Below are 12,018 nucleotides of genomic sequence, written 5' to 3'. Positions count from 1 at the left end.
GATGTGTTTGTTTATTCCATTCACACAGTCATTTGTTCCTTCTATAAAAAGTAGAGACAGTAGGTCAGGGAAGTCAGAGAAGGCTTCTAACGGGAAGCAATGATCACACCGAGAGTTAGGCAGAAAGGGAAATGCAGATTACTCAACCTTCGCACTCCGGTCAGAGATAACGCTCACAAACAGCCTTGCTAAGAGCAGACTTTCAGGATCACTGCAGCTTCTTTTTCTATAGTTATCCTTTATTTCTTTTAATAGGAGTCATGTAATTTTATTCGTTTGCTTGTCAGATACTATTGGCAGACCTAATCATTTGTTTATTCAACATTATTAAGTACTTACTACATGACAAGCCCAGTACTGAGGATATGAGAGAAAGAACTCTAGCTGCCTTCCTCTTCCCCTTCAGTATCACTGATAGTAAAAATAAAATTATTGGGACTTCCCTGGTGGCACAGTGGATAAGAATCCACCTGCCAATGCAGGAGACACAGGTTCGATCCTTGGTCTGGGAAGATCCCACATGCCATGGAGCAACTAAGCCCATGTGCCACAACTACTGAGCCTGTGCTCTAGAGTCTGCGAGCCACAACTACTGAAGCCCACACGCCTAGAGCCCGTACTCCGCGACAAGAGAAGCCACCGCAATGAGAGGCCTGCCCACCGCAACAAAGAGTAGCCCCTACTCAACACAACTAAAGGAAGCCTGCATGCTGCAAGGAAGACCCAACACAGCCATAAATAAATAAATTTATTTTAAAAAGTAATTAGAAAAAAGGTTGTAGTTTCCACATCAACTATTGGAATCCTTTAAAATAAATTAATAAAATTAAAATTAAAATTAAATTATCTTTTCCATTCGTCTGTTATTGCATCAGATGGAAAATGCTGGAAGTTCTCCAAATTTCAAGGGTATGGTGAGGGGGGTTTGACTATACAGACTAGACACTTTGGCTGGTTCAGAGGGCGGTCACCTCAAAGAGTCATGCAAGTTTAATGAAACTCAGGTACAAGTAGAGCCCGAGTGACCCCGCCAACAGGGGAAGTGGGTCCACACATAGTGTGAGCCTGCAGTGAGCCGAGAAAAGAAGCAACGGCATCAAATCTGAACCCCAAAGCCAAAGCCACAAGAACAGGCATTCCACAACTGCAGGCCTTCACCTAGGAAGAACCTACTCCTGACATGTACAGCTCTACAGTGGGGCCCTGGGGAATAGTAACAGCAGGGATTCACTTCTACTGATTTTTTTTTGGCCGCACGGCATGCAGGATCTTAGTTCCCCGACCAGGGATTGAACCTGCGCCCTCCACAGTGAAAGCATGGAGTCTTAACAACTGGACGGCCAGGGAAGTCCTTCGATTCACTTCTAAAAGGTGGTAGTGATGTTCCCAATAACAGAGCAACACCAGGAGAACTCTGATAGTTGACAGTTATCCTAACATGGACAAGATCTTTGTTTTAATGACTTGCTCACTATTTCTAACACATTTGGCTGTGTTACCATTTCCTAAGTTGCTTTTCTTTGGGGGACAGGCTGGAAGGAGACAATCTGCTGTTTTACTTCATTATTGTCTAAATACTGATGCTGGTGTCAACCTCTCAAATATTATTAGCCATCCCCTACCTCATCCATGATCTTTTGTTTGCCAGAGAGTTAACCAGGCCCAGAGCTGTCCTCATATAATCAGCGAATGAATAAACCAGAGCAGGTCTTCTGTATCAGCATTTTGGCTTGTGGCTTTAGAATAGCCTCTCAGTGGAATGCACATTGACACAGAGCTCAGAAATGGGACCCTTCACTGAACAAGGGCATCAAAGTGCACATAGGAGGCAAAAAATAATAGTGGATCATCCACCTCTGGAGGCCCTGTCCTAGAGTAATGAGGAGGTTCACTGTCTTATTTTCCTTTCTCACAAAGGCTATAAAACTACATATTGCTTGTATAACTGAGTTACACACAAAACTAAAAAAATCTACAAACGATTTGGTTTGCTAAAGCCATTCAGGTAATTGCTTTAAGCCACTGTCCCCAACATTAAGCTAACACAAAAATGTAAGTATTCTCCATTTGTCCTGATATATTAGATGAATAGTAAAGACTGAAAAGTCATACCCACACTAATAATCCACAGTAGTTCAACATTATTTGAAAATATGGCTATAGCCAATCTCATCTCCCTTCAACAATAAACTTGGTATGTTCATTTTAGTATGTTCCAGCCTTGGAGAGTTTGAGGGAATCCAGAGAAGTTCCCCTCGACAGAGGAAAACACATCATCTGCTAAAATCTTGTTGCATAAAGCTTTCTGTACAGAACCTCTGGCTGGATCCTGGATCCTGGCCTATCGCTCTCTAGGGGATAAGATCTATAACATTTACTAAACAGCCCTTTAAAAAAAAATCGCTACCTGAATTACTCAACCATCAAAAAGAATGAAATAATTCCATTTGTAGCAACATGGATGGACCTAGAGATTATCATCCTAAGCGAAGTAAATAAGAAAGGGAAAGACAAACACCATATGATATCACTTATATGTGGAATCTAAAATACAACACAAATCAACATATCTATGAAACAGAGACTCACAGAAATAGAAAACAGACTTGTGGTTGCCAAGGGGGAGGGGGATTGGGGGAGGGAAGGATTGGGAGTTTGGGATTAGCAGAGGCAAACTTTTATGTATGCCATGGATGAACAACAAGGTCCTATTGTATAGCACAGGGAACTATATTCAATATCCTGCAACAAACCATGATGGAAAAGAATATGAAATAGAATATATATGTATGACTGAGTCACTTTGCTATACAGCAGAAATTAACACAACATTGTAAATCAACTATACTTCAATAAAATTTTAAAAAAAGAGAGAGAAATGCAAATGCAAAACAACAACAAAAATCGCTATCTGAAAACATCTACCAACAACTAAGATAGCCTATCCTGAGCCGCCCAGGTATCATCGGTATCCTATTCCTCCCTAATGTTTGGAGGAAACACCCTTTCTGTTTTACAGTGGGTCCATTCTATTTTCTTATAAATTCTTCAATAAAGACTCATTTTTAAGTGAAACCTCAAATAATAAAAAACACCTTATTCCTTGAACCAGTAATTCCACCTTTAGGAATTTATCTTACAGGTATATACTAGTGCCAGTACACCAAAAAACCAATTATATACACAATTTTATACCACAAACACAAATATTTATTATAACATTTGCTTATAATAACTATATAACATATATATAAAATACATACACATACATATATGATATGTAACATCCCAAAGGCCCATCAGTATGGGGATGATTAAATAAACCATGGAATTTCCAAACCATGGAACTGCTATTTGACCCTTAAGAAGAATGAGGTAGAATTACATGTGCTGATAATGGAAAAGTGCCAACATAGTGAAAAAAGCAAATTATAACACAGAGCATTCTACTATCCAATTTGGGCTTAAAAATAAAGTTCTATTTCTAGACCTGAATAGATTACAGTTGTATTAATGAATATAATTATTCATGAAACTGTACTTTTTTGTTATACACACTTTCCTACACAGTTGGCCCTCTGTATCTGCGGGTTCCACAACCTTGGATTCAACCAACAGCAAATCGAAAATATTTGGAAAAAAATTTCCAGAGAGTTCCAAAAAGCAAAGCTTGAATGGCAACCATTTACACAGCATTTACGTGTTAGGTTTTATAAGTAATCTACATGTGCCACAACTACTGAGCCTGTACTCTAGAGCTCGTGAGCCACAACTACTGAGCCCGTGTGCCACAACTACTGAAGCCCACGTGCCTAGAGCCCATGCTCCGCAACAAGAGAAGCTACAGCAATGAGAAGCCCATGCACCACAACGAAGAGTAGCCCCCGCTCTCCACGACCAGAGAAAGGCCGCACAAAGCAACGAAGACCCAACACAGCCAAAAATAAATAAAATAAATAAATTTATAAAAAAAAATAATAATAAGTAATCTAGAGATGATTTAAAGTATTCAGAGGATGTGCGTAGGTTATATGCAAATACTATGCCATTTTATCTAAGGGACTTGAGCATCCACATTATTTTGGTACGAGGGGGTCCTGGAACTACTGAGAGATGACTACACACAGTAAATAATGAAAGTTACCTTTGGGTAATGTCTGCCCCATGGCTTTTAGGAGAAAATAACCTATTTCTTAACTCGTTGAGCAGGAAAGCCACACTTCTAGATGCTTCCAACAACCATCCAGCTACCACTGAGAACATGTTTTGTTCCAGCTCCAGGGCAGGATCCACAGCTGTGAATAGTCCCATGGGTTCCAGGCCAACCTCACCAAGGGCCCCTTCTCCAGCCTTTATTAGTCCTGGATGGTCCTCTGCAGAAGCCAGAGGACTACCTGAATGTAGGACAGCCTTCTGTCTTCAGCTTCTGGAAGGACTCCCCAAAGGTGGCCCTCACTCAGCCCCTTGTCCGACAGCTCCCATAATGCCAGCAAGCCCACCCCCCCACTGCCCACTCCCCCCTTGGGCACTCCAACCACCAGCTGCATCCCACCCCTCAGCTCGGGAACTCCGGTCAGCACCCCACTGATGCTGCTATCTTAAAGCCATGGGGAAGTGAAGGCTGGCTCCTGCTCAGAAAAAAAGGCTGGGGACCTCTGAATTACATCTAGTCATGGGATGTACAGGAGAGCATTGTAACTCTGGAACTTCAAACAGCCAGCCCTCAAAGTGACAATGGAGGGAAAATGAGCCCAGCAAGAGGGAGGGTAGGAAGCAAAAGCAGCAGTGAACAGAAGGGAAAGAAAAAGGGAAGAAAGCTGTTAACAGAGAAAGTGAGTTGAGGAGATTAAAGAATAGGTTAGAGCAGGGAGAGAGAGAAAAGGGAGGAACTCTGCCCCCTGCCAACTTGACAGGACACACTAGAAAGGGACAGTCTATCCCTCCCAACAAGCCTGACAAGGCCACTTCCCAGGCCAGGTCCCTCACCAGCACAGCCCCTGAAAGACAGGCTCTGCCTGCCCCCTCCCAGAGCATTAGACTAGGCTTTGTGGGAAAATTGAAATCTTGACGGCTTAGAAAAAGGCCCCTACAGCTTCATGTGCTGGCAATTTAACTAAGCACCCCTGGTTCCTGCCGGCTACCAGACCAGCCCTGGCTTTGCTCCACCATTAAGCGCGCTCCCCTGACCCTGTGCGAGAGCGGCAGCTCAGTCAGCGCCGCAGGGCGGCTTTAAAGGACAAGAGTGAATTTCACTGAACACCAGCAAGTACCAGTCACACCTGTCACGTGAGCACCCTAAGGACCAGACATCCCAGGGCAGCTCACTGCCCCCCCTTTCATTTTCATAGAATTTTTTAAAGGAATAGGCATTATGGACAAAAAGGTTAGAAAAAAACACATGCTAGATGATAACTTCAGAGTTCTGTCATTAGTAACATCCACCAAGGGCAACCGTATATATGGAAGACAAGGGGCCCAAAGTAGTATGGAGTATTGATGAATTAAAAACAAAAACAAGAAAACAAACTGCATCCACCCTGAACAAAAACCTGAGTTTTCCAAGAGCACACCTGCACAGAAAGAGCAACAGAACACAGCATCAATAAAGTCACATCCCTGGTGGAGGGCCTAGAATTTAATGTAGTATACAGGCTCACCACCACTTGGGCCTCCTTTTGGCAAACCTCATATCAAAACACCAGTGGTTTCAACTGACTGCATGTATTTCTTTTTAGTTCCTAGATTTTTCACTCTGCTGTCTTCCTGGTGTCATATAGCCATGCAGAGTTTCAGGAGATGGGACTCAAGGGGTCCTCTCTGAAGGCCTGCCTACCCCCAAACCATTCCTACCACCTGTTTACTGCCACCTGAAAACATTAACAGAGTGAGTCATATCTTTGGATGAAGGCAGTATTTTTCCAACTGGAGTATGTGGAACAATTTGGGGAATGTGGACAGACAACTTAATTTTAATAGTTATGCTTTTTAATATTTGCTTTCTATTTGTGGCAGGTGATAGTGGTTTCCAATTTAAGCCAATCATAGTTTCCCTTTCAAATAACTTTCAGAGTTTTTTTAAAATGGCATAATTTAAAGAAAAATGTTAAATAATAGTACTGATGGCAAAGAGATAAGACAAAAATCATGCAGGTGGAACACAAATTAAGTGTGAGAAACAGATAAAGTATCCACCTCCAAGCCCTTAGAATGCAACTACCCCTCGCTGGAGTTCTGCCACCATCACACATTGAATATCACCAAGATTTAGTTCAGCAAAGTCAGCAGAACCAGAGGATGCAGAAATTGGATCAGAGATTGACGAATCACACCAGCCTTTTGAGAGGGTGTTGCCAAAGAAAGGCTGGGGGTGGGGGAAGGGGGGACACGGGGTCTGGGGTCTCTGGGAAGCTAGCGGGCAGCAGGAAATAAGTAAGTATAGGCTTAAAGACAAGGACTCATGAGATAGGCACGTTCCTACAGAAGTCCCCCTCTTCACACATACTGTCCCCAAATGATCCTGCCCGAGGTCCCAATACTGAAAGCTGACAGGTGAAGTACTGAGAGCAGAAGTCTAGCACCACTTCCCAGGTCATCCTCTTCCCAAATACCTTTGCAATTCAATTGTTCCCCACCCCTACCTTTCTTTGAACACTGGCCACGAGGCCAGATAGATTTCAGTCGTGATTTATTTTCTGGGCCAATTCTCTTGAGACTAACTAATGACTCTTTAACACAAATCAGAGAACCGATGAAAGGCATCTGTGAATAAGGCATTACTCTCCAGTGAGTAAATTCAGGTAGATCAAACCCTCCTCTCGGGGCTTCCCTGGTGGCGCAGTGGTTAAGAATCCGCCTGCCAATGCAGGGGACACGGGTTCGAGCCCTGGTCCGGGAAGCCTGTGTACCACAACTACTGAGCCTGCACTCTAGAGCCCGCGAGCCACAACTACTGAGCCTGCGTGCTGCAACTACTGAAGCCCGTGTGCCTAGAGCCCGTGCTCCGCAACAAGAGAAAGCCACCACAGCGAGAAGCCCACGCACCGCAACGAGGAGTAGCCCCCACTCACCGCAACTAGAGAAAGCCCACGCACAGCAATGAAGACCCAACGCATCCAAAAAAAAAAAAAAAAAAAAAACCCTCCTCTCACCATGATTACCAAGACTCCCTTAAATCATTCACACGCATCACCACAATAAACTGAATATCACAATAAAGAGTCACACAAATTTTTTGGTTTCTCAGTGCAGATGAAAGTTATGTTTTCACTATACCGTAGTCTATTGTCTAAAAAAATAATGTACACACCGTAATTTTAAAATACTTCACCGCTGTGGGACTTCCCTGGTGGTCCAATGGTTAAGACTCCACGCTCCCAACGCAGGGGGCGCGGGTTGGATCCCTGGTCAGGGAACTAGATCCCACGTGCATGCTGTAGCTAAGAACCGGTGCAGCCAAATAAATAAATAAAATAAATATTAAATAAATAATAAAAAAAATACTTTATCACTGAAAAATGCTAACAAACTTCTGAGCCTTCAGCGAGTTGTAATCTTTTTTGCTGGTGGAGGTTTGAAGTATTGCAAGAATTACCAAAATGTGACACAGAGAAACAAAGTGAACAAATGCTGTCGGAAAAATGACGCCGATAGACACAAGGTTGCCACAAACCTTCTATCTGTAAAAATCACAGTATCTGCAAGGCCCAATACATTAAAGTACAATAAAATGAGGTATGCCTTTAATCAAAAGGTTCAGAAAAATATAAACCATCCTTTGTTTTTGGCAAAGCCTGATACCAGACTTGCTACCCACAGACACTGGATTCAAACCATTTATCTCCCTTGCTTTTTTTTTTTTTGTTTGGCTGCGTTGGGTCTTCATTGCTGCGTGCAGGCTTTCTCTAGTTACAGCGACTGGGGGGCTTCTCTTTGTTGTGGTGCGCAGACTTCTCATTGTGGTGGCTTCTCTTGTTGCAGAGCACAGGACTAGGCACGCGGGCTCAGTAGCTGTGGTGCACGGGCTTAGTTGTTCCGCAGCATGTGGGATCTTCCCGGCCCAAGGATCGAACCCATGTCCCCTGCATCGGCAGGCGGATTCTTAACCACTGCGCCACCAGGGAACTCCCTCCCTTGCTTTAGAAGTGAGGGCCCATCCAGTTTCCTAGCTCTGGTTTTGAGGCCTAAATCAGTACTAATATTCCACATATGTCTCCTAAAAACTACAAAAGAAGTCATTCTAAGCTCACTGCCTTTTGAAGAGCCCTTTGTATATAGTGCCCAAAATGGTGTGAACCTTTTTGGCCAGAGCCTGGAGGGTCAACTCATGCCCAATCCCCTTGTGTTTTAATTGCTGACTCCCATTTTACAGCCAAGCCAATTAGTAGGGCTGGTCAAGCGTGAGGAGCTTGGAGGCCTAGAACACAGCACTCAATTCAGCCTGAGAAAAACAGGAAGCCTCTCCGGTCAGAACTTCCCTGTGAGAACTATGCCTAGACAACAAATGTCACAAGTCTGAGAGTGGATGTTGTAGTTCTGTAGTTCCCTGGGCACGTCAGCAAGCACTTGAATCTCTATCTGATGGAGGACTGGCAGAGTGACTCAGGAGAATTGAATTTTAAAAGATGACTATTTCACTCCTCATTCAATTTAGTGAGCATTATTGCCCACTTCAGTCTCTTAAGTGCTTAGTAAATAACTCCTTTAGGGTTGAAAGGATGTTGGGTTGAAAGGATGTTGGGTCCAAAGCCCAAGAAGCTGCAAGGTTTACTCCAGGCACTCTAAACCAGCTGGATAAAGTGTGAAACAGTCTGAACTTAGTTACATATGAAATGCAAACATGCACTTACCCTCAGGCCTCCAGATCTGATTATTGGCTTATTGGTAACCAAGCCCAAATACACCAGGAAACAAAAACAAAAAAACCTTAGGGTGCTGAATGAGGCTTTTACAAAAAAATTTAGAATGTCCACCTCTTTTTTTATTTCACTGCATCTCAAAAAAATACGAATCATCCAAAAATTAAAATATTCTGCTTTGAAAGAGCTCAAATTTCATAAAAGCCTCCCATTAATATTCCTTCAGAACCTCTGTGAAGGACTTCCCTGGTGGTGCAGTGGTTAAGAATCTGCCTGCCAATGCAGGGGACACGGGTTCGAGCCCTGGGCCGGGAAAATCCCACATGCCGCGGAGCAACTAAGCCCACGCGCCACAACTACTGAGCTTGTGCTCTAGAGCCCACAAGCCACAACTACTGAAGCCCGCGCACCTAAAGCCCATGCTCCGCAACAAGAGAAGCCACCACAATGAGAAGCCCGCACACCACAACGAAGAGTAACCCCCCCACCCCGCCCCGCTCTCCACAACTAGAGGAAGCCCACGCGCAGCAACGAAGACCCAACAGAGCCAAAAATAAATAAATAAGTAAATTTATGAATAAACAAAACAAAAAAAACCTTGGTGAAGCCTTTCCTTTCGGCGGGGCGCGGCGGCAAGATGGCCGTGCAGATTTCCAAGAAGAGGAAGTTTGACACTGACGGCATATTCAAAGCTGAACTGAACGAGTTTCTCACTCGAGAGCTGGCTGAAGATGGGTACTCTGGAGTTGAGGTCCGAGTTACACCAACCAGGACAGAAATCATTATCTTGGCCACCAGGACACAGAATGTTCTTGGTGAGGAAGGGCCGACGGATCCAGGAATTGACTGCTGTGTTTCAGAAAAGATTTGGCTTCCCTGAGGGCAGTGTAGAGCTTTATGCTGAAAAGTTGGCCATAAGCGGTCTGTGCGCCATTGCCCAGGCAGAATCTCTGCATTACAAGCCCCTAGGAGGCCTTGCTATGCGGAGGACCTGCTATGGTGTGCTGTGGTTTATCATGGAGAGTGGGGCCGAAGGCTGCGAGGTCATGGTGCCTGGGAAACTCCGAGGACAGAGGGCTAAATCCATGAAGTTTGTGGATGGCCTAATGATCCACAGTGGGGACCTTGTTAACTACTATGTTGATACCACCATGCGCCACATGCTGCTCAGACAGGGTGTATTGGGCATCAAGGTAAAGATCATGCTGCCTTGGGACCCACCTGGTAAGACTGGCCCTAAGAAGCCCCTTCCTGATCACGTGAGCATTGTGGAACCCAAAGATGAAATACTGCCCACCACCCCCATCTCCGAGCAGAAGGGTGGGAAGCCAGAGCCACCTGCCGTGCCCCAGCCGGTACCCACAGCATAATAGGGTCTCCTTGGCCGCTGGATCTGGGGTCTGGATGTTGCTCTATAAAGACCTTTAATAAAATCTTTTTAAAAGAAAAGAAAAAAAAAAGAACCTCTGTGAAGGGGGCACTGCCCGTTACCCCATTTCAAGGTTGAGGACTGTTTCCAGCCAAGAAAGGAGGGCCTGCCCTTGGGTAACAAAGGTGCAGGCCTAGAACGCTCCGTGGGGGTCCCTGGCTCATACCCTAGCCCTGCCTCTCACCTGGGCCCAGTTCCCCTTAAGGGAGGGTATTTCTGTTCTTCAACAGAACAGCCAGGCCTGGTGTTTATCATCGCTTGTGTTGAGGGAAACACTATCCTTTTTTCCTAACATTGAAGTCTTAAATTCTCTACCAATGGGAACATTTGTGGGGGCGGCCGGGGTGAATGAAAGCAGAAAATTTCCCAAAACTCTCGGCCTACTTAACTGCCCTGACAGCACATAGTTACAGTGTCTGGGGGAGGGGGAGCGGACTGTTTCCAAAGGAAGCATGATTAGTTGGCCCTTCCAAATAATTCCAAAGACCATTTAGAAAATGGTTAACAGTTTTTTAAAAACGTGGCCCAGAAATCTAATTTCCAGCGATTCTTAATATTATGGGGCTCCTGGAGAGCCCCATAAAAAACTCTATCATAACAAGCCCGGCCAATGAATAGGTACACGGGAGGAAAAACTCTTTGGGTAAGTAGAAGTATGTGGTAAACACACTTGCTCAATGCTCAAATGACCTGTCTTAAGACATCTTTTACAGAGAATGATGTTGCTGATCTGACTGGGAAGCTCGCTCTCCCCAGCTGCCAGCACTCTGGATTTGTCCTCCCTTGAGTGCTGTACTGGTTTCTCCGTTTAATGCACAAACCAGCTGCAGCCACCTTGCCAAGTTCTCAGCAATTCCCTCAACTGCCTTTTACTGTACAGGATTCCTGGAGTCCAATTCTGTTTTCTGGAGTCAAACAAATACAAAACAAATTGGTGAGAAGTTTCAGCTATTTCACTTCCTCCCAGAAAACAGAAGTTTGTGAAAGGTTCAATCTAAAAATCACAACTGTGCTTTTTTTGGTCATAGGATCAGTAAATTTCAGAGCTGGAAAAAACCTATATATCACCAAATCATTCCTCTTCAAAAATCAAAATATCTTCTTCCTATTTCTCAAGAATTTAAGACAAAATGGCCAATTAACACTTAAGCAGCCTTACCTAAGAAGCCCACAAACTGAGGGTAGCAGGTAGGAAAGGGGAACTCTGTTCTACAATTAACGAAGAGAAGGGGGGGGTCCTCTCAGCTTCCCCAATGCCCCCATTCATGTTTGGGGCACTGATTACCCTTCAATAACTTCCCTGCCATTAAATCTCCTACCACTCGCTCAGGGTTGGGTTTCACCCTGGGGATAAGAGGTGTTTGTAGAACACTCTGAAATTTCTAAAGGGTAAGTGCTGTGGACGATACAACCTCAGTGCATATCAAGGGAAGCAAAGCCCTCAGAGAGTCATTAACTCACCCGGCCAAATGAAAAGAGAAAATGAGCCGCAGCTGCGTGCTTCCTTTCCCGCAAGAGAAGGAATTTTTTTTAAATCTGCTAACAATGGCCGGGGTAATTGGCACCTGGCTGCCTGCTCCCACATCCTTGTCTGCTACAAAGATTTCAGAAGCAGGGTTCACAGAATCCCAACGGACCAGAGTTCTCGGCGTTGTCACCTCTTTTCCAAGCTATTACAACAGCCTCCTCGGTGTCTCCCCATCCCAGTGTTCCCCTACCCCAACCCAGCCGACG

At 44.5% G+C, this 12,018-nt stretch overlaps 1 non-coding gene and 1 pseudogene across 1 annotated transcript in view; one reads left to right on the top strand and one right to left on the bottom strand.

Moving 5' to 3' along the window:
* LOC102997755 (uncharacterized) overlaps positions 1-12,018 on the bottom strand; it is a 69,772-nt gene that overhangs the window by 56,703 nt on the left and 1,051 nt on the right. The window lies entirely within an intron of this gene.
* On the top strand, positions 9,465-10,318 carry LOC130707104 (40S ribosomal protein S3-like; annotated as a pseudogene).

This window comes from Balaenoptera acutorostrata, chromosome 2, assembly GCF_949987535.1.
Source record: "Balaenoptera acutorostrata chromosome 2, mBalAcu1.1, whole genome shotgun sequence".
Taxonomy (NCBI): Eukaryota; Metazoa; Chordata; class Mammalia; order Artiodactyla; family Balaenopteridae; genus Balaenoptera; species Balaenoptera acutorostrata.
The sequence above is the reverse complement of the archived record's forward strand: the minus strand, read 5'-3'. Positions and strand labels throughout refer to the sequence as shown.